Below are 26,993 nucleotides of genomic sequence, written 5' to 3' on the forward strand. Positions count from 1 at the left end.
TCCAATTCAATCCCATTAAGGTGGCATGTACCAATGCCATCTCACTCATCCACGTGATCAATTTCAGTTCACAATTGATCACACTGATAGGTCTAAGAGTCAATGGGTTCACATAAACAAGACTAGTGTCTGCTAATACTAACTGATAGAATCAAAAAGGGAGAGAAAGATCCAACATGGGAAGTGGGATACACAGCAGACTCATAGAATGGCAGACATCCTAAACAACACTCTGGCCTCAGAATCAGCCCTTAAGGCATTCAGATCTGGCTGAAGAGCCCATGAGAGTATTGTAGGCATGGAAAGACAAGATACCATGGAAAAGAAAAAAAGAAAAAGAAGACCTAAATGAAAGATCTCTGCGAGTGAGATCCCAGTGGAAAGAATGGGGCCTTCAAAGAAGGAGGTACCTTTCTCTGAAGGGAGGAGAGAACTTCCACTTTGACTGTGACCCTGTCGGAATAAGATCAAAGTCGGCAAACTCAAAATGCTTCCATAGCCTTGGTAACTCATGACTAGAGCCTGGGGAGATTACTGACGCCATAAACAAGAGTTTCAAATTGTTAACCAACAAGAGGAGTCACTGTGTACTTACCCATCCTGTGTGATCTCTGTCCTTAATGTGTTCTTCAATGGGAATTAATGCTATAACTACTACTCAAACATTATTTTACACTTAATGTTCAGTGTTGGTGCAAACTGATGAAATCTACTTAATATATACTAAATCGATGATCTGTATATAAAGATAATTGAAAATTAATCTTGATGTGAATGGAATGGGAGAGGGAGCAGGAGATGGGAGGGATGCGAGTGGGAGGGAAATTATCGGGGGAGAAAGCCATTGTAATCCATATTCATAAACTGTACTTTGGAAATTCATATTTACTAAATTAAAAAAAGAAAAAGAAAAAAAGGAAAAAAAAGAAAAAAAAATTCTACCCGATAAATAAATTAAAAAAAAAAAAAAGAATTTAGGTCTTATAGAAAATTTAAAAATAAAAATTGTATTTCCTACATTGTTGATAGGCAGGATTTTTGTTATTTTGAATGCCATATGCAGTTATCATTTTTTGAATACACTTATTATTACCACAAGGAACAATTTTGACAAATCTATCTTATTCAAGTAACAGACTAAATTAGGTGACACATCTTAATTAACAAATTGCTGCATGTGAGGGCTTAATGTCCATATTTTTAAAGATAGTTACGGAGTTTAAAAATTTATTTATTTATTTTTTCCATATTATTTGAGAGTCGGGGGGGAGAAATAGACAGATATACAGATAATAATGTTCCTTCTGCTGGTTCACTCTCTCTCCTTCAATGCCCACAACAGCCAAGGATGGGTCAGGCCCCAAAAGTCAATCTGATTTTCTCACATGGGCAGCAGTGCACCAGTACTTCCCAGAGTGTGCATCAACAGGAAGCTGGAACTGGAAAATGGACCAATCCCTCAAATACAGTATATGGGCATTCCAAATTTTAACCACAAAGCTAAATGACCACTCTCAGGTTTTTACAATTTTAGTTTCACCTTTTTGCTGCTATTTTTGATATTCAATATTCCAGGGTTTGTTAGTGACAGTTACAAGTTAAAGTTTATTCCATTAATAAAAGAAATTTTAAAGACATTCATTTGGCCAAGTGGATAATATTTAAGTAAGATGCCTGCATCCAAATCAAAATGCCTGGGTTTGAGTCCCTGCTCTTGATTCCAGCTTCCTGCCAAACAATACCCCGGGAGGTAGCAGGTAATGATCAAAGTGTTTAGGTGTCTGATACCCACTTGAGAGACCTGAATTGAATTTTAAGCTTCTGGTTTTAAGCCCACTCCCCACCTTTACCCCTGTTGTCATTTTGTGACTGTGAATCAGTGGATGGAGGTCTCTTTGTCTCTCTCTTTACATTTCTCAAATAAGTAAGTAAAGAAATAATAATACAGAAAAGAAATTTCAGTTGAATAGAAACATTCACTTATAAATGTTCAATGATCATTCATAATATTGCAAATGTAAAAACAAATGAACAAGGAAAGAATATGCAATGGAACATAGCAAAAAGCATCCAAAGAAGCTAATGAAATGACAATTGCAAAGTGCTTCAAGACAAAACAACACTACCAACACAAATATTTACATACATTGGTAGGTAGCCCATTTGTATTATTTTCTATTTGCTGATGTTATATGTAAAAAAGAATGTTGATATCATGTGAAAAACCTGTTATAATTAATAGAATAATTTGTTTGAACTAGTACAATTTCCATCCATGAATTATTCATAAATATATGGCTTAATTTTTAGAAGGCCATTGGTTTTCTAGTTACATTTGTTTGTAATTGATTTTTATTTTAAATCCATTGTGACTACAGTACACAAGATTAATGAATTCAATCTTGCAAAATTTCTTTAGGTTAGGTTTTTTTTTTTTTTTTTTTTTTTGACATGCAGAGTGGATAGTGAGAGAGAGAGACAGAAAGGTCTTCCTTTTTGCCGTTGGTTCACCCTCCAATGGCCGCTGCAGCCGGTGCATTTCGCTGATCCGAAGCCAGGAGCCAGATGCTTCTCCTGGTCTCCCATGCGGGTGCAGGGCCCAAGGACTTGGGTCATCCTCCACTGCCTTCCTGGGCCATAGCAGAGAGCTGGCCTGGAAGAGGGGCAACCGGGATAGAATCCAGCACCCCAACTGGGACTAGAACTCGGTGTGCCAGTGCCGCAAGGCGGAGGATTAGCCTGTTGAGCCACGGTGCCGGCCTTTAGGTTAGTTTTGTGTACCAGTACATTGTTGGTTTTGGAAATGTCCTACGTGTTCTTGAAATGAGTGGGAGTTCTGTTATTGATTGTTTTGCTTTCTGTATATATGTTGAGTTATTTTATTAGTGTTTAGATTTTCTTGAATTTCAGGTTTTTTCTGCTGTTCTTACCATCAATTGGATATGTGAGCCATATTCCTACTATGATTGGTGTGATTGTGGAGTTGGTTATCTCTGTATGTTTAAAAGATTCATTTATTTAAACTGCAGAATGACAAAGAGGGGAGAGAGAAAGAGAGCTAGACAGCGGGAATGATTGAGGAGAGAGAGAGAGTGAGAAAGAGATCGTCCCTCCTCTGGTTCATTGCCCCAGATAACTGTAACAGCTAGGTCTGGGTTCAGGTGAAGCTAGGAACCAGGAAATCCAGTTCTCTCACATGGGTGTGAGGGGCCCAGGCTCGTGGGCTATCACCTACTGCCTTCCAGGCACATTATCTGGAATCCAGATTGGAAGAAGGCTAGTTGGGACTCAGCATCCCAAGCACCAGTTTAACCTACTTTTAATGTCAGTTATGTAAAATTCTTATTTTTACACAATGTTAACTTTATATGTAAGTGTAAAAATACAGAATAATTATATACATAAGTGTCAAATACATTTAATACATCCTAATATACAGTTAATGTGACTAATATTTGTAGCATATCTTATATATGTATATAATACACAAAATGCATATTTTTATTAGTGACACTGATTGTTATATTTATTGTAACATTGATACTGTCATTTAACTACTTTGAGTACAGAATAGACATCTTCAATTTAATTGTTACTCTCCTATTTTTAGAAATATAACTGACAAATATTTCCATATGTGCAATAAAAGCCAAATTACAGTGTTATTACGTTTCGGCCTGTCCATATGATTTCAGAAACCGAGGAGAAGGCGATATGTCATATTTCCCCATGTTTTTTCTATCCTCATTTTATTCCCTCATTTCTAAAAATTCTAAGTCTTTATCTGTCATAATTACCCTTCTGTTTAGAAAATTCTTACACCTTAAAACATTTTATTTCTTAGGAATATTAACAACTTTGTTTTCCCATTACCTATAGTGTTCTCATTTCCCTTCCATTCCTGATATTTCACCAGCATCACATTCTGCTTTTCTTTAAGAGGTTGTTGGTATACCACTTTTTATGGCTCCAAAGTTTGAGATGGAAAAACTATGATCAAATTATGGTCCTCTATGTGGACTATGCTGTTTCTCTCTGACTGCATTCATTTTTCTCTGTATTTAGTTTTCTTAAACTTAATTTGGATGTTTTGATGTGGATTTATTTTGGTTTACTACATATGGAATTTACTAAGTTTTTTTTTTTTAATGTCATTTGTTTATATTCATCTACATGAAAGGCAGATCGAGAGAGAGAGAGAGAGGGAGAGAGAGAGATTTCCCATTCACTCGTTCACTTCCCAAATGCCCAAAATACATCAGCCAGGGCTGTGCCAGGACAAAGCCAGGTATCTGGAACTCAATCCAAATCTTCCATGTGAGTTGCAGGGGCCCAAACACTTGACATGTCTTCTGCTGCCTCCTAGAATGCATTAGAAAGCAATTGATCAGAGACAGAAGCCAGGATTGGAATCAGCACTCCAATGTAGGATGCAAACCATGCCCTCTCTGTGCCACAAAACTTGTCCTTGTTCAGTTTTTCAAATTTTTTATGCTTTTCCAAAATTTCAAAGTTTCAGCTGTTATCCCCTTGAATATTTAGCTCACATTCTTACTTACCTAGATGTAATATGGTGTCTGCAGATCCCTGTCACCTTCCTACATGATGTGGATGATGACTCTTGTTGTCTCACAGAATTTTGCGATTCATCATTTTCTTCAGTCTATCGCCTGTATTTCTCAGTTTAAGTAAATTCTATGCATCAGTCTTTTAGTTCACTGCTATATCATCATTCATCCCCATTGTACTGTTGAGTGAATCTAGAAAAATTTTGTTATTTATTTTTAGTTCCATAATTTCCACTTGAGTTTATGATGACTTGTTTCTTTGCTGAAATTTTCATTTTTTCACTTTTTCAAACAAATGTACTATTGTTTTTTTTAAAAAAGATTTATTTATTTATTTATTTGAAAGAGTTACACAGAGAGAGAAAGAGAGGCAGAGAGAGAAAAAGAGATAGGTCTTCCATCCACTGGTTCATTCCCCAGTTGGCCACAACAATTGGAGCTGTGCCAATCTGAAGCCAGGAGCCAGGAGCTTCTTCTGAGTCTCCCACTTGGGTACGGAAACCCAAGGACTTGGGCTATCTTCTGCTACATTCCCAGGCCATTGCAGAGAGCTGGATGGGAAGTGGAGCAACAGGGTCTCAAACCGGCGTCTATATAGGATGCTGGCACCGCAGGTGGTGGGTGTACCCACTATGTCACAGTGCCAACTCCATACTGTTGCTTTTTGAAACATTTTTTGGAATTCCTTCTTTAAAATCCTTATAGATAATTGTAGCATCTGATTATTCTTTGAGTTTGCATGTTTTCTTGTCCTACCTCATTCAAAGCATGATTTGTCTGGTTTGTGGTATAAGTGATAATGTTGTATTGTATTCTGGATATTTGGGTATTACATTATAAAATTATTCTTATTTTTATTCAGAGGAAACTTTAAGCAGGACAACCTGATGGCTGAGTGGGTGCATATGCTAATTTTCTCACCGTGAGCTCTTCTTCACTCAGGATTTGCTTCGTTACCTTTTAGTGACAATGCAAGCTCTGCTCCTTACTAGGCACTGCTGAAACCAGGGGAGAGTAAGTGGAGGATCAATTATCCCACTTCCAAGCACCCTGCTCACCCTGTTCATTCAGGATGAGCATGTAGACACTGAATTTGCTGGGACATTCAGGGGGCAACACAAGGAGTAGTGGGATCTGGGATTCCACTCATCAGCTCACTGTTATGTAATAAATGGCTGGAGGTGGAGGTGGAGGCTCAGCTTGCTCAAGGACCAGCAGGTTATCTGAAAATAAAATATAAGAAATAAGAATATAGGTAACCAAGACATCCAATTTTATTTGATTTGTGTCAAGTTCACTGATTTAAAATTAATGTTTATAAAACAATATTATGCTTGTAAAGTATATCTGAAAGTTGGTTCTTATGAAGTTTTTCAATCATTTTAAACATGTATCCACAAGAGCAGTTTCATTTAGAAATACCATATTACAGAAATCAGCCAAAAAAGAAAGCTGATTTTAAATGTCAGTAAAATAAAAAATATATACTTATAAAGCTCTAATGTTTCTACAGAATTCAGCCTAATTTTAGAAAAATAGTACATTTTATCAAGCTGTTAATAGCCATAGGTGAAAACTCAGTTTAGGTTGGAAAGGAAGATTTTCGAAGTGCCGTCACTCTTTTGGCACTAATTGGTCATTTCAAGCTCGGGAGTTTCAAGATTGACTAAAAGAAATGGAAAAGTTATTGCTCAGTAACTGATGATTAGGGGATAAAACAGGGAAAGAATTCTTGTTTAAAAGTTTTAGAACATCTGCAATATCTCTAAAATAAATTCTGCATAAAATATCGGGACTATTTTTGTTTTTCTTAAATCATGGTTGATGATAATTGTAACGTCAAAGAAGACATACCATATTTTTCTATATTTAACAATAAAAAGAATGTTTGAAAACATTAATTTTACACCTATGTAAAGGCAAACTATAAAGCTTCACAGCAGATGATATTTTAGATATCCTACCAGTCTGAATGGGCTTAAAATTTACACCTCAAAATGTCAAATGGAAGATGCAGATGTTTAGCCAGTTTTCCTCAAATTCTCTCTTTCTGTAAAGGCACAGTGGAAATAAGAATAGATTCATTAGAAGAGAGACTTTAAATAAATGGCTGCAAGGTAGCCATATTACTAAGATTCCTTTCCAAGACCAATTCCTGAAAGACATTATATGTCAACATATATGAAAGTCTAGTATTTTTCCTAGACAAGTCTTATTGATGAATCTTTGCCTGAATTTCTGAAAATAATGCAGTTGAATCCAGAGCAAATTTTTCGGTTTTGTCACATGTCATTCCATTTGATCTAACTGAATGGCATCAAACATTATGTCACCAATAGCAATTGTTACAGTAATTCTATGATTCATTGCAATCTCCTAAAATAACAGAGATAATATTTGACTTTAAAAATTAACAAGAAAATCATTTTACCTACTTGCAGAACGATTATAAGTTTCTGTGGCATCCATGGTATAATCTGTGATTTCAGATTATAACAAAAATAAAACCTGTTCAATACATAATACACAAAAATGTTTCAAGGGGAAAGAAGTTGTCACTGAGGTACAATTTCGAAGGTCTATCTCACTTCTCTATTTTTCCTGCCCTTTTTACTATTCATACAATACCTATGGAGTTTCTTGTTCTCAGAATTTTTGCTTCTTATGTTGATATTACTCAGGTATCTGTACATGTTTCTCCATGCCATACAGATCCATTACTTATGGTCTCAATGACAATTATATTGGTAGACAGATGAGCAGATGAACAAATACTAGATAAGCATATATAAACAGATTAAGAGAGAGAGAGAGAGAGAGAGAGAGTAAATATATACAAATCAATCATTGATTTGAGTTTATACTGCATCCTATTAAGATCACCTATGCAAGATAAAATTGAAAAATAAAAACTCACCAATTTTGTGTTTCATATGACAAACTAAAGGTATCAATGAATTATTATTCATTTATAAATTGATTAATATATTTCAGTTTAAGCTATTAGAATGCAAACATAATTTAATGATGCAAAATTTGAAGTAAAAAGTAATAGTCTTCATGTTTTCTTTGAGTTCATGGACATATCTTGAGTTATTAGAAAAAAGTGCCATGAAGGTAAAAGAAGGAGCACTATGTGGTTTATAAATGATACAGGCTATTATTTTAACTCACATAAAATAAAGTAAATAACAAGAAAAACATAAGCCTGATCTTAAATTTACTTTACAAAAATCTATTGCCTCCAAAGGAAAAAAAAAATTCTTATTGAAAGGACAGAGTAAGAGTTGACTAAGTCAGACTACTATGCAGATGCAGATGAAATCCACATGTATACTCTTTCATGTAAAAGATTATTTCACAAACAAGACAAGTGTCTGTGAATACTAACTGATAGAATCAAAAAGGGAGAGAACAATCCAACATGGGAAGCGGGATACACAGCAGACTTATAGAATGACAGATGTCCTAAGTAGCACTCTGGCCTCGGAATCAGCCCTTAAGGCATTCAGATATGGCTGAAGAGCCCATGAGAGTATTGTAGGCATGGAAAGCCAAGACACTGTGGAAAAAAAGAAAAAAAACCTAAATGAAAGATCTCAGCGAGTGAGATCCCAGTGGAAAGAACGGGGCCATCAAAGAAGGAGGTCCTTTCTCTGAAGGGAGGAGAGAACTTCCACTTTGACTATGACCCTATCGGAATAAGATCGAAGTCAGCGAACCCTAAAAGCTTCCATAGCCTTGGCAACTCATGACTAGAGCCTAGGGAGATTACTGACGCCATAAACAAGAGTTTCAAATTGTTAAGTCAACAACAGGAGTCACTGTGTACTTATGTCTCATGTGGAATCTGTCCTTAATGTGTTGTCCAATGTGAATTAATGCTATAACTAGTACTCAAACAGTATTTTACACTTTATGTTCTGTGTGGGTGCAAACTGATGAAATCTTTACTTAGTATATACTGAATCGATCTTCAGTACATAAAGATAATTGAAAATGAAAAAAAAACACTTGGTTTTAAATTGGACATTGCATAGAAAATTAATCAATTTTTTAAAAAAATATCATGTAGGATCTCTTTCCTTAATGTGCTGTACATTGTGATTTAATGCTGTAACTAGTACTCCAACAGTATTTTTCACTTTGTGTTGCTGTGTGGGTGCAAACTGTTGAAATCTTTACTTAATATATACTAAAATGATCTTCTGTATATTAAGAGAATTGAAAATGAATCTTGATGTGAATGGAAAGGGAGAGGGAGTGGGATATGGGAGGGTTGCGGGTGGGAGGGAAGTTATGGTGGGGGGGAAGCCATTGTAATCCACAAGCTGTACTTTGGAAATTTATATTCATTAAATAAAAGTTTAAAAAAAAGTTTATTTCAGAAAAAAAAAAAACCAAGCTCAAGATAATGAAAAATAGCACTCCGCAAGAGTTTTTCTTTTGTTAATTTTCTTCATTAGCCTTCTAACATGACCAAGGACAGCTTTAAAAATCATTTATGGGGCTGGCACTGTGGCACAGCATGAAAAGCCACAGCCTTCAGAGCCAGCATCCCCTATAGGTACCAGTTCAATTCCTGGCTGTTCCACTTCTTTTTTTATTGAGATTTATATATTTGGAAGTCAGAGTTACACATACACACACACACACACACACTCAGAGACACAGAGAGAGGGAGGTCTTCCATCCACTGGTCTTCCATCACTTCCCAGACAGCCACAACAGCCAGAGCTGTGCCAATTCGAAGCCAGGAGCAGGAGCTTCTTTCAGATCTCCTACTCCGGTGCAGGAGCCCAAGGACTTGGGCCATCTTCTACTGCTTTCCCACGTGATAGCAGAGAGCTGGATCATAAGTGGAGCAACGAGTACTCAACTGGTGCCCATATGGGATGCCAACACTGCAGGGGCAGCGGCATTACCCACTACGCCATAGTGCGGGCCCCTGTTCCACTTCTGATCTAGCTCGCTGCTAATGCATCTGAGAATGCAGTACAGGAATACCCAATCCTTGAGCCCCTACAACCACGTGGGACATCCAGAAGAAGCTCCTGGCTCCTGGCTTCAGCCTGGCCCAGTCCCAGTCATTGTGGCCATTTGGGGAGTGAACAGGCAGATGGAAGATATCTCTCTCTCTCTTCTTGTCTCCCTGTTACTCTTCTTTTCAAAATAATAAATAAATCATAAACAATTTTAGAATTTTCCTTTGAGATTTTACTGTAAATACAGTCTAATGTCTCTCCATCTCTGATTCTCATGCAATGGCAGACTTCACTGTTAAGAGAAGATTTTGCAATGATATTGGAGAAGGGGGAGGCCCCTGGATGTCACTGTTTGGTTTGTCTCATGTGGTATCAGAGATTGTTCATCACAATCTCATGGAGGCTGCATCACTTGGAGAATACCTACAGAGAGAATTTTTGTATAAAGAAAAAAAGTAACTGGTTTCATGAATCTCTCTGAAACACAAGCATGTAAGAGAAATAGAGAAAGTAGAGCTCTTGTCATTTCTGTGTGGGGCAGTGCATGGCTTAGAGCTTTGACATACCCAAGAACAGAAGAACCTTCAGCAGAGCCCTCCTTTGCTTCATGCAGGATACGAGTAGCAGTCACAAAATATCACAAGGTAGTTCTGAGTCAGAAATCAATCTGGAAGACTGGGTTAAATGGACCCAGGACAGTTATGTGTGTAACACATCCCTGAGTGGCCAAGAGATAAGAAGTTTGAAGGAATAATCTGATGTTCTGTATTATACAGGTAAGAAATAAATAATTAAGTGAAAGTTGCAAAGTCAGTCTTTTTTTCTTTAAAAATATATTAATTTAGATACTTGAAAGGAATAACAACAGAGAGAGAGAGAGAGAGAGAGAGAGAGAGAGAATCTTCTGACTGCTGGTTCATTCCTCAAGTGGCCGCAATAGCCAAGCCTGAGTCAGGCTGAAGCCAAAGTCCAGGAGCCTATCCTGGTCATCTACATGGGGAGCAGAGTCCATCACCCACCTCCTTCCCAGGCACATACACAAGAAGCTGGATTGAAACAAAGCAGCCAGGACTCACACTGGCACTCTAGTATGGAATACTGGACAGGATAAGCTGAAGGTCAACCCACTGTGCCACAATGCTGGCCACTCAGTTTTCTCTTAGTATAAATAATGTATATATGGGAAACAACAGGTCATATCAGTAATTAAACTATATACTCTTTACAAAATATTTTATCAGAACACTTTCTTTTTTTTTGGTTAGCAAATTTGGTTTTATTATGAAAATGTTTCACAACATACAAAATCAAACCCTCATCCATCAACCAGCATTGGGAAAATATCAAGAAAATATTACATCTAGCATTTCTATAAATGAGTTCAAAGTAGAAAAGTTTCCTATGTTAGCTCAATCCACCATTCTAGTGTATTTTGCTTTTCTGATTTTAACAGATGTCCTTAGAGATGTTCCACATGATCTTCAGAGGAACAGCATACCCAGTATACTTGCAGTTTGCTCTTCTAGCTCCCCTGCCAGACATGTTACATTCTTCTTCCAGTGTAAACCTTGCTTTAAATCTCCTAAACAAGCATATTTATAAAATACATTCCTAGAACTGCTGTATCAGAGGTATATGCATTTACCACTGATACATTACTATGTTTCTGAGAAGCCATTTTACCAATTTTTACCTCTACCAACTTTTGTGCTATAATGACCTTTCTGAACAACTTAATACTTTCAGCTTTGAAATTAGTACTTCTAATTCTGAACATACATTAGATTTTAGGCAACTTGTTAACACCTAATAATTAAAGACTTAGATAATACTGATTATAACAAACAAAAAGCCTAGTTTATATAGGCAGGCATTTGAAAGCCTAGTAGGTAAAATTTCACCTGTTAGGCTAATGCCACCTTTCAATAAGACATCATTAATAAAACTTTTTGGGTTTTGCTTGAGGTCGTCCCATTTTTTTTTCATTTCTCTTTTCAACTTGCTTGCATTGTAATTGTATCTCTCAGCCATTGCAACAAGCTCCTCTGGGATATTCTGATTTGCTCTTTCCAGGATATGAATCAGTTCAGCGAAAATCTTCCAATCATTTCTTGTGATGAGGGTAATTGACACCCCTGTGTTTCCTGCTTTTCCAGTGCGTCCTACTCCGTGTACATATTCTTCAATATTCCTCAGAAAGTCATAATTATAGACATGAGTGATATCGTGGACATCCAATCCACGTGATGCTAAATCAGTAGCAATTAATATCCTTACTTTACCTGTTTTAAAGTTCTTTAATGCAGTCATACTTCATCTGGATAAGGATATTAAATGCATTCATTTGGAACCACATGATTTCTGAATCTCATATCCTGAGACATTTTCATCTTTTTCTCTTCTCATATATACAATTATATATATATATATCCCAATTTATGTCATTAACATCACCAACAAGATATATAGAATAATAAAGTAAATATCAATAATACTTTGGGAAAATGTAGATTTGTTAATGTACTAATTTAATTCTTGAATACTGGCTTAATAATATTTCCTTCATTTGATATTGCTATTTGTGATATATTCTATTTAAAAATAAATGACAGAACAGACAGAAACACTTTGTTTTCTGTTACTATCATCTGCCCTTCCCAATATACCTGCCTTGAAGGCATATAATGTTAAGAGAGATGATGATTTTCATATACCGAAATATTTATTTAGCTATTTACTCATTTCAAATGTTTAGAGAGGGAGAGAGAGAGAGAATCTTGTAACTGCTTATTCACTCCCCAAACAAAGGCAAAATCCAGGGCTGGACCATGCTTAAGCCAGGAGCGAAGAACTCTAGGTATCTGGACACCAAACATGGGTGACAGGAGTCCAGGCACTTTAGGGACATTTTTGCTGGCTTCCCAGGTGCGTTAGCAGGGAAGTTGGAAGAGGAACAGACAGGATTTGAACTGACATTCCGATTTCACATCTTGACACAGTGGCCTGTGTTTTTCATTTGTTGAAAAACATTTTGCTGCTAACACTTGTATATATATTTATGTTCATCAAGGATATTAACCAGTAGCTTTTGTGTGTGTGTGTGTATCCTTATCTGATTTTGGTATCAAGGTGATATTGGCCTTTTAAAATGAGTGTGTGGAATAATTCTCTATTCTATTAAAAAAAACAATTTAAGAATGATTGGTGTTAATACTTTCTTAAATCCTTAGTATAATTCAGCAATGATGCCTTGTGGTCCTGAACTTTTGTTTGGTTTGAGAATTTTTACTACTGATTCAGTCCTGCTACTCCTTATTTGCCTGTTTAGGTATTCAATTTCTTCATGATTCAATTTTGGTAAGGTGTATGTGCCCCAAAACTTGTCATTTCCTCTAGGACTTCCATACTAGAGACTGCCAGGTGGTAACTGCAGGTGAATCAAATATGAGAGACGATTTGGAAGACAGGTGAGAATTTTATGACAATCAGACAAATGGCAAAGTGGAACCAATTTTGCAAACAATTTTAAGGCTGTTTTAGATTAGATTCCCTAAATATGTTTTCATTAATTATGTATTCATTAAAATACTTATTAAATTATCATTATATATAAGACTGTGAACCACAGAAATGCATTACTACCATGTATAAAGAGTAGCAAAAATTGCAATAAAACAGAACAGTAGAGGCCAGCACTTGGCCTAATAGCTAGGATATCATGTGAGATGCTTGAATCTCATATTGGAATGCCTGGCTTTGAGCTTGGCTCTGTTCCAGATTCCAACTTCTTCACAATGTAGACCCTGTGAGGTAGTGATAATGGCTTCAGTAACTGGGTACTTGCCATGCACATGAGAGATCCTGATAGTGTTGCTAGCCCCTGGGTTTGGCTTCGCCTTGCTGCAGCTACTGCATGTATTTGGACAGTGAATCAGAAGATGAAAGATCTTTGTATATCTCTGATTCTTTTTCTGTCATTCTCTCTTTCAAACACATATAAATAAACAAAATTACTTCAAGAATATTGATAAGCAACATTTTCATTAAGTTATGAACCCAAAAGACTTACTACTATATAACAAAAATATCCTTCCAAACATCTCCGGAATGAAATATGAAAGGAATGACAGTATTACAGAGTTTATTAAGTTAAATCTATTATTTGAGAATGTTTTCTGGCTATAGTTTGTCCCCAAATTATTTTTCATGTGCAGAAATAGTCAAAAAAGAAAGAAAACTATACTAAATTCTTTGTAAATCTCTTGAAAACTGCATCAGCCCTCAGTCACCTAAAAGAAGAAAGCTAAGCTGACCTGATGGAGCCAGTAGTGCCAATTATTGAGTGAGAAATTGTCAGTAACAGCCTGTTTTGAGAAATGTTCATTGTTTAAACAGCCAGCTCTCATAGCAAGGAGTCAGCTAGTTGATAGTCTCCTAATAAATTTACAGAACTGAGGAGAAGTAACTCTCCAGCTATGAGACCTATTAGCTGCTCTGTTTTGCCTTTAAGAACCCTGTGCTTAACTATGTCACACAGCTCAGAGAGGCAACAAAGAATGAAAATCATCATTTCCCAAAAAACACTTTCAAAAAGATAGAAGACCATGAGACTTTATCAGGCTAACTTAATTAGGGAAGCTTTCAGAAATATGATCTGTAATCACATAAACTTCTTAAATCCAGAAGAAATTGGGTTATAATAATGAGTGCTTCTAAGAATATGAGATACAAAATAGTGAGAGCTCTATTTATTGTGCTCCTGGCACTATCCTAGTTTCTTTATACCTATTTCATTTAAACCATATACTAATCATAAAAATAAGTGTTTTGACTTCCATTTTAATTAGTGAGGGAAGGAATGCTCTAAAGCATTGCATCATTAAATTGGGTCCAAGTGTGTTGCTCCTTGTCTTGACTGCTGAGGAAGAATGTTTCATTTGTTTTAGTTCTTTTTCTAAGCCCTATTTGGTGAACTCTCTACTTAGTATAGGAGTAACCTTACGAGTATAAAATTAACTGAATGTAGATCTCTGTAAAAAATAAGAATGGGAATGGGAGAGGGAGGAGGAAGAAGTTTGGGAACATGGGCAGGAGGGGGAGAATCACAATGTTCCCAAATTTGTATATATTAAATGCCTGAAGTTTGTATTCATTAAATAAAATTAAGAAAAAAGTTTCTTACATCAGATATACAAAGACCCACCTTATGAAAGTATAAGAAGGGAGATATTCAAATGGTATTGAAATAAATGAGGATCAAGTGTAATAAACGCAGGCAAGTGAGACTTGAGTGCTTATGTTAGATCCTGTATTAAATTTACATTTCCATTCATGTGTGGATACTTTGAAAAATGTAGTATCATTCTTTCTTCCATTTTATTGAACTGAAATATAGAAATAGTACTCCAAGTGCTAGCATTCCAGAATAGACTTTAGTCAAAAATAGGAAAGTTAATCTGAATACTTCAGATTGTAGTGTTTTCAAATAGACTATAAAATTCCTTTAAAATTTTTTAAAAAAATATTTAAGATATACAAATTTCATGTATTTAATGTATACATACTTAGAAACAGAGTGATACATCCCACCCAAGTACTTGATGCCCTGAAACCCATGTGCGAGACCATCCCCTGGCTCCTGGTTCAGCCTAACCCAACCATGACTGTCTGTAGTTACCTGTGGGGTAGATCTCTGTCTCTTTCCCTCTCTTTCTGTGTCAGTTTGCCTTTCAAACAAATAAATCTAAAATAAAAGGAGTAACATAGAATTGTTCAACCCAGTGTTCAATATTTCCTATTGTTGCTATAAGTTACCAGAAATGCACTATCTTAATAAAACAATTTTTTATAGCTAGTGGTCTGATATACAAAATAGGCTTCAGCAGTTCTAAATAAAGTCGTTAGGAGGGTTGCATTCCCTTCTACACTCTAGAAGAGAATTAGTTCTCTTGTTTTCTCCAGCTTCTGGAAGTTATGTGAATTCCTCAGATAATGATCCTTCCCTCCAGCTTCAAAGTCAAAAACATAGGCTTTTTTTAGAAGTATTTATTTATTTGAAGTCAGGGTTACAGAGAAAGACCTCTTTCAGGTCTCCCACATAGGTGCAGGGACCCAAGGACGTGGGCCACCCTCTGCTTCTTTCCCAGGAGCATTAGCAGGCAGCTGTCTTCAAATCAGAGCAGCTGCGACAGGAACCAGCACCCACATGGGACACCGGCAATGCAGAGGGCGGCTTAACCTGCTGCACTACCATGCTGGCCCCAAAAGCCTATTCTTCAGCTTGTTCTCCAACCCCGACACCCTTGCCTCTCTTTCACTTACAAGGCCTTTTGTGGTTACATGGCCTCATTTGGATAGCCCAAGACAATCTTCTCATAATCCAAAATTAATAACACCTGTAAAACTATCTGTTGCCATGTAAGACATGGACTGTTATAAAGTGGACATCTAAAAGGGTAAAAGAAGAGCTCTGCCTACCACAGCACTGATAGTGCATTCACTATTGGCTTTATTCCCTTCAATAATTCAGCATGATTTCAGATATAAATAATATATATATGATATAGATATTGATATATAGATATATCCCCACAAACATATATACTGATGATTATAGTAAGTACATTACTATAATAAACACAACATGGAATCTATTTGGCATATTTTAAGTAGTTACCAAGATCTACTGAGGATATTTTACTAAAATAATGAATGAATATTTGATAAAACATATTAGACATTTTGACATTCTAAAATTTATAGCTTCCCTAAATCAACACAACTACTAAAGTTAGGCAGAGATTAAGTGCACAAGCATAAACTCATAATGACATTTCATTGATATCAACTTAATTGTTTCTGTATCGATGGGATGACTCTCTGAATGCTACTTTGTTACTGAATAGGGCCAGGTAGTTTGTGAAGCCATCAAAATCAATTACTGTTTGTCCATTTTGGGGTTCCAATGAGGCAGATAATTAACCTCCAACTAATTTCCAAAGTCATTTACAAGCTGATAGTTAAATCATTCATTTCTACAGGCATGAGACCTGTGGAATACTTGCAAAACTTCAAATAATAGGTACAAGGAATATGTCAGCTGTTTCTTGACAGCTTCTAAAATGTAATTGCTCATTTTTTTCTAAACTCTCAAAATCTGAGTTTCAGGAATTTTTCATTTTATTATCAAATAAATCTCTAAAGACAGCAAAAGTTTCTTATGTTCTCCAAAGCAAACTAGCCTTCCTGTCACTTGGTTATATCATTTAAAATTTACATTAATGTAAAAGCTAAGCATTAATGTTAAAACCCACATCCAGATGAACATTACCTTGAGTTTTTTCTGATAGCAAGCATGAAATACTTTTAAATTTTTGCTTCATGGATGATGAATTATAATTAAGGACTCAAATGTCTAAAACAAAAAAAATTCACAACATCTAATAGATTTTATATCCAGTTGCCATTTAAGTTTTCAGATTGTGAATCAGCTCATACAACTATAGTAAATTAAGCGTAATTTTGTTAAGTAAGGTGTTGAATTTTACAATTTGTCTTCAACGTTAAATATTAAAAGATAATACCTAATGTTCTCATGTGACAATACAGCTTGAAAGTCATCACTTCTATTCCTATGACAAGAAAAAGTTAATAAACTGAAAATCAACAATTCTTCCTAGACTCATCAGAAAATGATAATCATAGAGCAAATTTCCAACAGCCAATCTGGAGAGACAGACAGGTAGATACTGAGAAACACAACTTACCAGAAGCAAATACCCAAGTTTTGAAGACCAGAAATGAAGCCAATATCGGAAAGCAAACATTTAAATCATACTTGACAAATGGCTGGAGGCTCAGTGTGGACCATCTGAACAGCAACTACTCAGGTGTCCAAGTCTTAGGGGAACCCTCACAGTTTGACTAACTTTTCTTCCAGGTGCTCCACCAGGTTCTTACAGTGAAAATTCTTTATGCCCTGCATGGGGATGGGAAAGGTAATCATTCTGAAATAACCTCAGAGCTCTCTGTTCTCCTTAACAAGGGATTCCCCAGCTGAAATTATTTTGCTAGACCAACAGGCTGGAGTTTTACAAAACCCAGCTGAATCTGGGAAAAGGAAGTACTCGACTCAGACTCACTGAAAGACAGACACCTAACCCTAGGACCACAGCTTGTCTCCTGTCTCCCCACATCTTAACCCCAATCAGGAGGGGTCCTGGAAGCAGGGAACTAAAAGACTCAGACCCTAATTTCACTATTTGAAGAGTCTCTAGGGAAATTCAGTGCCAACACAGGAGAGAAAAGCAAGTACAATTCAGATATTTTAACCTTGACATCATAAAGACAGTGAATAGTAAACACAGCTTAATTCGTAGCCAGATAAACACAGAATCTCACAGTAGAGGTCTTTGTTTACCAGATTCTTTCATTGGATACAACATTTCCACCTTTCAAAAAATTATAAAGACAAAGAAGAGAGACAAAAGAGATCATACTTAGAATTTTAAGTGGCAGAGATTCTGAAATTATCAGGTGAAGCATTTAAAATAGTAAGATTAATATGCTAATGGAACTGAGGTTAAAAAGTGAACAAACAGTTTGGGCAAGAACACAAAGAAATGATAGGGTTCAAAATACTGTGATGAGTAATGAAAAATACATTTTTCATTAGGCTAGACATGACCAAAGAAACTGTGAGCTAGAATATTCACCAACAAAAATTTGCAAATGTGAAATCAAAGAGAAAATTAAAAGAACAGAAATAATGGAACAGAAAAATTCAAGAACTAGGGACAAATGTAAAGGTACAATATGTACAATAATACTAGAAAGAGTAGAGAGAAAGGAAAGAAATATTTGAAGTAATAATGTTTGAGAATTTAGCAAAATTAATCACATTGGACCACAGACTCATAGATTTCTTTCTTTTTATCTTTTTTATTTATGGTAAACAAATTTCATGTATTTCATATATACAGTTTTAGGAACAGTGATATTCCCACACTACCCTCTCTCCCTCCCATGCTTCTACTCCTTGTGGATTTCTAAGACCGAGAAGGATTAATACTACACAAACTGTACTAAAGAATATAGTGTTTAAATTTTAAAAAAGTGAAGACAAAGATATAATCTTTAAAGAAGCCAGAGGGAAAAATAAATGTTTGCAGAAGGTGCAAGCATTTGGTCTAGTAATTCAGATACCTCTGAAGATGCTCACAGCTTTCCTATTTCAGCTTCTCAACAAAGCGGAGTCTGGAATGCAGTGCTGATAGCTTAGTGAATTAGGTTAATTGGTTCCCTTCTTGTTTTCTTTCCGTCATTGCCTATAGCAAATTTGTTACCAGTAAATTTGCCTTACAAGTACATTAACAGAAGTTCTTCAGACAAAAGTGAAGTTGTATTATCCAGAAGCTGAGACCCATATATAGAGAGGAGGAATGTTAGAGAAAGAATGAAGGTAAAATACAAAGTTTTATTTTTATTACTCTAAACTGATCTATAATGTAACTGTTTATTCAAAGTAACAGCAAGGACTCAATTAAAAGTGAGCAAAAGATCTGCATGACATCCCACCAAAGAAAATATAACAATAGCAAAGGAGCACATGAAATTATGCTCAAGTTAAAACAACAAGGAGGATTGCACTTATTAATGCAGTTAAAATTCAATACACTAACTACATTGACAATGATGGCTAGCATATGAAAAAGTAGCAAATCTCATTTATTGATGTTGGAAATGCAGAATGGTAAGACAGTTTTGAAGTTTTGTATAGATAGTCCATTCTATGTAATTTTACAATACAACCCAGTAATTACATAACTGGGTATTTCCCCAAACAGGCTGAAATTTTACCTCCACACAAAAACCCTCATGGGAACATTAGTGGCAAATTTATTTGATAACACTCAAACATTGGAAACTACCCTATTATCTTTAATGATGAATAGATAAGCACATTGTGGTATATCCATACAATGAAACATTATTCAAGACAAAAAAAAAAAGGTTGTAAAGAAATGAAAAGATATAAAATAAATTTAAATATGTATTGTTTAGCAAAAGAAGCCAGTCTGAATTGATTATATGATGTCTTTCTGATAATATGATATTCTAGAAAGGGAAAATTAAAGAAACAACAAATACTGGTTATTGCCAGAGAGAATGGATGAGAATCCTCATTTCACTCCCTAAATGTTCACAATGGCTGGAGCTGATCCAGACTCAATATGTGAGTGGTACAAGCCAAATAGTTGGGCCGTCCTGCTCTGCTTTCCCAAACACATTAGCAGAGAACAGGATGGGAAAAAGAGCAGCTGGATTTCAAACTGGCACTTAGAGGTGGAGGAGCTCAGTGCAGATGCCAGCTTAGCTTGCTGAGCCACGATTCTGGTTCCTAAATTTTCCAAATTGTATCGGTTGGTCATGTTTTTAGAATTGAATCTTTGGATTTCTCCACAGGAATATCGACGTTTAATTTTCTTAGTTTTCCTTTACCTAAAATTGGTGTGTGTGTGTGTATGTGTGTGTGTGGGGGGGGGGGGGGGATGTGCTCTACTCAACATAGAATTTGGGATGGGCTTTCTTTTTTAAATCCAACTCTGTGGGGCGTTACTCACAATGTTAGTGAAACCAACGTTGTAGACTTCATTCCGTATAAACCTCCAAATCATAAAGACAGGAGATGATGCATTGCTGTCCCTATTTAAAATTCTTATCTCCTGGCCAGCAGCATGGCTTAACAGGCTAATCCTCCGCCTTGCGGCGCCGGCACACCGGGTTCTAGTCCTGATTGGGGCGCCGGATTCTGTCCCGGTTGTCCCTCTTCTAGGCCAGCTCTCTGCTATGGCCCGGGAAGGCAGTGGAGGATGGCCCAAGTCCTTGGGCCCTGCACCCGCATGGGAGACCAGGAGAAGCACCTGGCTCCTGGCTTCGGATCAGCGAGATGCGCAGGCTGCAGCGGCCATTGGAGGGTGAACCAACAGCAAAAAGGAAGACCTTTCTCTCTGTCTCTCTCTCTGACTATCCACTCTGCCTGTCAAAAAAAAAAAATTCTTATCTCCTGAAAATTATTAACACTGTGTCATAGAATAAAGCCATGGAACTTGGAAAGTTATTGAACAACTATAAGGAAGCTATTACATAGGTGTCCTTGTTACCTCAGCCTTGATGCTACATTTTTAATAGTCCTTATCTCTTGTAAATAACTTCCTGTGTAATTTTTTTCCAAAGAATAGCCAATAATGGGTTGTCATTTTGAGATTTTCAAATTCAAAATTTCAGAAAAAGTAATCAGTTATGTGTATAGTTTTTTTTTCTTTAAGAATTTCAATTTTTATTTCTTGTATTTTTGATTTTTTGAATTTAGCATTTAAAATATTGCATTAAGGGTCTGGTATTGTAGCACAGCAGACTAAGCCATAAGCTGTTATGTCAGCTTCCCACTGCATATCCCCCGGACACCACATGAGTGCCAATTCACATTCTGGCTGCTCCATTTCCAATCCAACTCCCTGCTAATGTTCCTGGGAAAACAGCTGCAAATGGCCTAGTAATTGGGTCCCTACCACCCATGTGGGAGACATGGATGGTATTACAGGCAGCCAGATTCAGCCTGGCCCAGAGCCAGCCATTGGGGCCACCTGGAAAGTGAACCAGCAGGTGGAAGATTCTCTCTCTCTTTCTCTCTCTCCCTCTCTCTCTCTCTGTAACTCTGCCTTTCAAATAAGTAAATCTTTAAAAATATTTTGCATTAAAATTTTCCCAATTACTATTTAATTGCTTCAAAAATAATTTAATAGGGGCATAAATTATGAACGTATTTACAATAGAGTATTAAGAGCTACATTTTTGTTTCTCACTGAACAGTAAAAAATAAAAAACATATTATGTTCAGCCCCTTTGTATGTGGACTTGCAGACCTTGTAACAGAGATCCATTTGAATATTTTTGTACACGTAGGTGACTTAAGAAGAAAAAAACTGCAATTTGTTTGAATGCCTCTCTAAAATTCAGAGAATTGCCTTGTGTATTTTCTTAAGACTGTTTTTCATTTTATGTGTAAGACAGATGATTGAGAGAGAGATTAGATATCTTCATTTAATTGATCCACATCAGAAGAAAAATGAACTAACTAGGTTAAAAATGAAATGAAATTGGTATCAAATTAGGAGAAGAGGAAAAATGAAATATACGTTGAAATGTATTCAGGCTACACCTGTAACAAGTGGGCAATCAAGTCAAAGTTTAATATCTGCATTTTTAAAATAGTGAAAATGCTTTAACAGTGCTTTTCTAGAGATAATTAGTACATACAATTATTTCAAGCTTCTAGACTGTGATTTTCTTACTAATTGATTAAAAGGTTTTCTCACATATTATCTGAATGTTTTTCCACTTAAAATCATCATGTTGAGCATGCAAAAAAGAACATCAATTGTAGGAAGCCCATAAACAAATCATAGACAAGTCAAGGTCAATCTTGGCTTGTGGAATACCTGGGATGAGAAAGTCACATACTCCCATGTTGAAGGAGGATGCACTCTGCTAAAATTAACTATGTTATGACTGTGTTGCAGAAAGCCCGGTAAGTTGCTTGCATGTGTTGTTAACTTCTGAGCTGCCTTGAGCTGCAGCTGGTTATGTATAAAATATCGCTGAGACACTGGAATAAATGAGCCTTGATCAGCCTTGTTGTCTTGGCTCCATTCTCCGCGCCCTTGTCTCTCTTTTCATTCCCACTCCCTCCTTCAGGTTCTGTTCCACTGGTGTGGCTGGCCCGCACACTCAATGCTCTATATCATGTAAATATATTTGGAAAGGTGGCCAAAGCAATGCTAAATGTAGACATAGAGGAAATGCAAATTGTATTGGAAGGTTAATGAGAAATTTTCATATCCAAAAATATCTACTTCAGCACTTTAAACACTATTAAATATTAATAAAAATAAACATTAATTATTGAAATATTAATAAGGTGTGGGCCCCTAACCTAGTGGTTAAAAGGACGGATAAGACTCCTGGTTGTCACTTCGGAGTATATGGGTTTGTTGCCTGGCTCCAAGTCCTAGGTCAGACTTCCTGCTTAAATTGATCCTGGGATGCAACGTGATGATTGAGAAATCATGTGGAGAACTGGACTGAGTTCCCAATGCCTACCTTTGGCCCAGCCCAACCTTGACCACTGTGGACATTGCAGGGATGAAATGGCAGATGAGAGCTTTGTCTTTCTCTCTTCCTCTGCCTCAGAAGTGAACTCATGGGCTGCTCCACTTTCATTCTAACTCCCTGATAATGTACCTGGGATAGCAACATAAGATGGAAGAACCCCCTGGCCCTTGTGGCCATTTGGGGAGTGAATCAGCGGACAGAGGATCTCTCTCCTTTCTCACTTGTTAACCCTGACTTTCAAATAAATAAAATAAATATTTAAAAGTCGCTTATTTTGAGAGAAATTATAATTAAGCACTTACAAAAAAAAAAAAAAAACAGTGAGCTCATGGAAAATGGAGTTACTAGATAGTTTAATAAAAAAAAAAAATAGTGGCTGTTGTTTGGTTTGGCACAGAAGTTCAGATGTGACTAGCGAGGCTTGTATTCCACAATGCCTCTGTCTGAGGCCAAGCTCTGCTGCCAATTCCAGCTTCCTGCTAATGAAAACCCTGAAAGGTAGCAGGTGATGGCTCACTTAGTGAGCCTCTACCACCATAAGGTAGACATAGAGTTCCAAGCTCCTAGGTTTAACCCAGCCCAGCCCTGGCTGAAACAGACATTTTCTTTTGGGTAGTAAAGCAGCAAATGAGAAATTATTTCGCTCTTTATCTCTCTTTTTCTCCTTTTCAATTAAAAAATTAAAGAATATCAACGAATTAAATTTTGGACTTCGTCCTGGATTTCTAAGAGAGAGTTTCAGTTTTAACCACTGATACCCTCACCAGTAACAGAGATTCAACTTGTATCAGAAAAGACAAATCAGAGATTTATAATGAAGGAATACTGGGGAAATCAGGATTGTCCTAAAATGAGCTAGACAAGGTGAATACCACATATTCGTGTACCCTATGTTGAGTTATTTATTATTTAACTTTCCTCTATAATTGTACATATAATAAAATAACACAAAAGTAACATTCATCCAAAACATAATACATGTTAGACATTGTCATAAGTGTTAGAATTGGGGCACCTTTCATCAGTGTCCTACTCTCTCAATGTAGGGATATGCTTATCAGATACTCAATAGCTTGCCAGAAAGATCTATATATTGCAATAGAAACACGGATATGTTATCTCTTCCCAGAACCATGCTTACAATTTATATTGTAGGAAAAATTTAAATTTCAAATAATCTGAAATTATAATAATGATAAAAAGGAAAAAAAAAAAAAAACTACAGCAACAAAAGGCTGGCATATGGTTCACAGGTTGACAGTGGTTGTGACATCTATGAACAATTTTGGAGTACCAAGATTTGTTGCCTGGCTCTAGCTTCTGATTATGATTTCCTGTTAATGTGGATCTTGGGAAGCAGCAGGTTATGAGTTAAATGATTGAATCCTTGCCAACTCATAGGATACCTGGATTGAGTTCTCAATTGTTACTTTGCCCTGACCCAGCTCCAGTCATTCACACACATTTGGCAATTGAACCAGTGATGAGAGCTCTGTCAGTCTGTCTCTCTTTTCTGCTTCTCCAACAGTAAACAAACAAACAAACAAACAAAAAACTCAGATGAATGTAAAAACATCTGAACTTTTTTTTATCATCAAGATATTTATAAAGAGTCTTGAGTTCCAAGTGGGCTGCTTTATGGTTCCTCTTCTAAACACACACATGTGCACACTGACATACTCCACATCCAGTAATCCAGTAATATTGTATTATAATACAACTTGTGAATTACTTCATAAGAACACCATGTAAAACATTTTCAAGGGAATCTCAAAAGTAGTAATTTTAAAGAATTTAAGGGGAAATTTATCTTACAGTATGTAAATATATATTTTAACACATAGGTTATAATTGTATTCTCATGTAATGATATCCCCAAAGTTACATGCACATGAAATTACAAGACAATATTTTATATAATAAAATTAAAATAATTAGCAGTTGCTTATCATATTTAAATTATTTCCATTACATACTAATATTATTACAAAATGCAATTTCTAAGTCAAAGGGATTGCTAAAAATATTAACTGCTTATATCAACACATATCACATGCAAAAGGTTAAATTAATTGATCCATTTTCAATTCAGAAAACAAATATGCAATATCTGTCTCAACAAATTAGACCTAAGTCAAAGTTCTTTTTCTTTCTACTCAGTTCAATTAGTGTGATTGAATTAATTATAATGGTTTTAACTCTACCAAACATGAACATTTAAAAGATTAATATATCTCAAAAATTAAATGTTCCTTGACCCCTGAAAAGATCATGTTGTGCTCATGGCATTGCAACCAACCTTCAGATACGCTTTCAATCACTTAATATGATTAAAGAGCAACACTTAGCCAATGATGGTGACAACTCGTTGATCAATTGCATATAGAAAGGCCAATAAAAAAATTCAGGCTCTGGAAAATCTCAGAAAACCATACTGCCTCCTTTAAAATTTGTGTGAGGAAAACAGTGATAATGTTGGATTGCCCTACTTTGCTCAAAGATGTGAAAACGAATTGGTGAAGGCAGCCTACTCCTGGTCACAATATTCAACGGTATATTCAGTATTCATCTCTGATGTTACATTATTATAATTTCTTGGTCTTTCCACAGTTTTCCTTGGCATACTAGAATTTCTGTATGTATTTATTATTTTAATTAATTTGTAAATTGCAATATTCTCATCTTAGTGTACAAGTTTAAAATTATCATATTATTTTAGTGTGTGTGTACTCATACATAGTTCTGCTCAAGCTTGAAGAATATTTATCTTCAGGCACTCATTGAAATATTTCTTATCATGCATGTATTTACAACTCCTGTGTCTACTACAATGAATCACAGCTAGTACTTGGTTTAAATTGTTTTCAAATGAACACATTATTGTTAATAAATACGTAATAAAATATTGCAGTTAACCAAAAATTTTAATGTCTACAAAGTTCTATAAGGATCAGCATTATCTGAAGAAATGACTTTAAGCATTCTTATTAAGTAAATTATTAACATTATTTTACACAGTATTTATTCATAGTTTGCAATCATCGATGTAACATGCTTGAACGTCCAAATTGAATATTAAATTTAAACTCCTGGGATGGTATTTGATACAGCACACAGAACGCCCATATGTCATATCAGACTGGTTTCCAATGGGGCTTCCTGCTAAGGCATACCTTGAGAGGCAGTGGATGATGGCTCCTATAGTTTGATCCCTGTCACCCACATCAAAGACCTGGATAGAATTCCATGTCCCTGGCTTTCTTAATCAATAGAAAATAAGTCTGAACTCTAAATTGAAGGACTTTAAACATGTTCTACTTATCACTTTTGTATTACTATATATATAGTCAATGAACAAATATTGACTATGGCCCAACAATGGATTTCCCATTTACCACCTAACTTATCTTCTTAAGATCTAAATCTTGCGGTGGACCTTTAATGCAGCATTTAAGACACCATTTGGGACCCCACAGCCCATATCAGAGTGTGTGTATTTGACCTCTTCTTCACTTCTGATTCCAATTTCCTACTAATATGCACTCTTGGAGGTGATGGCCTAAGAATCTGATTCCCTGTCATCTACATGCGAAACTCAGATTGAAATTCAGGTTCCTGGTTTCATGTTGGCTTGTCCTGGGTTTATGTGAAGGAGTAGATGGAAGATTTCTCTTTCTTTTTGTCTCTTTGCCTTTCAAATAAAAATTTATAAAACTAAAAAAAAAAAAAAAAAAAAAAAAAACTACACTAAATCTGTTTAGTCCATTCCATTACCAAAAGTTGTGTTTTTTGATGTTAGGAAAAGGGAAGTCTTATATATTGTTGCTGAGAATATAGATTAGTACAAACCAACAGGGAAACAGTATAGAGGTTTCTAAAGAAATTGGAAAAAGAACTACCTTATAACCTGGTCATCCTTCTGGGCATTTACCCAGAGGGAGTGAAATCCCTAAGAGAAAGTAGCAGATATAGAGAAGGAATGAATCTGCATATTTAATGTACAATGTGAAGACAATAGGAAATGAAGATTTATTTCAGATGGGATTCATACAAAATGAGTGTATTTCAATTGTTACAGCAGCAAAAACAAAAATAATCATGTAAGAATCATGTGAAAAGATGCATATATGAAGGATTTTCAGAAAGCTCATAGAAAACATGCATTATGTAAAAATCATGCCCAAATTTTACAAATCTTTACACCCAAATAAACTTATCATTTAATTTCATTTTCAAAAAAAAATTGAGTTCCCTACATGTTAATTTG

Source organism: Lepus europaeus, chromosome 1 (assembly GCF_033115175.1).
Source record: "Lepus europaeus isolate LE1 chromosome 1, mLepTim1.pri, whole genome shotgun sequence".
Taxonomy (NCBI): domain Eukaryota; kingdom Metazoa; phylum Chordata; class Mammalia; order Lagomorpha; family Leporidae; genus Lepus; species Lepus europaeus.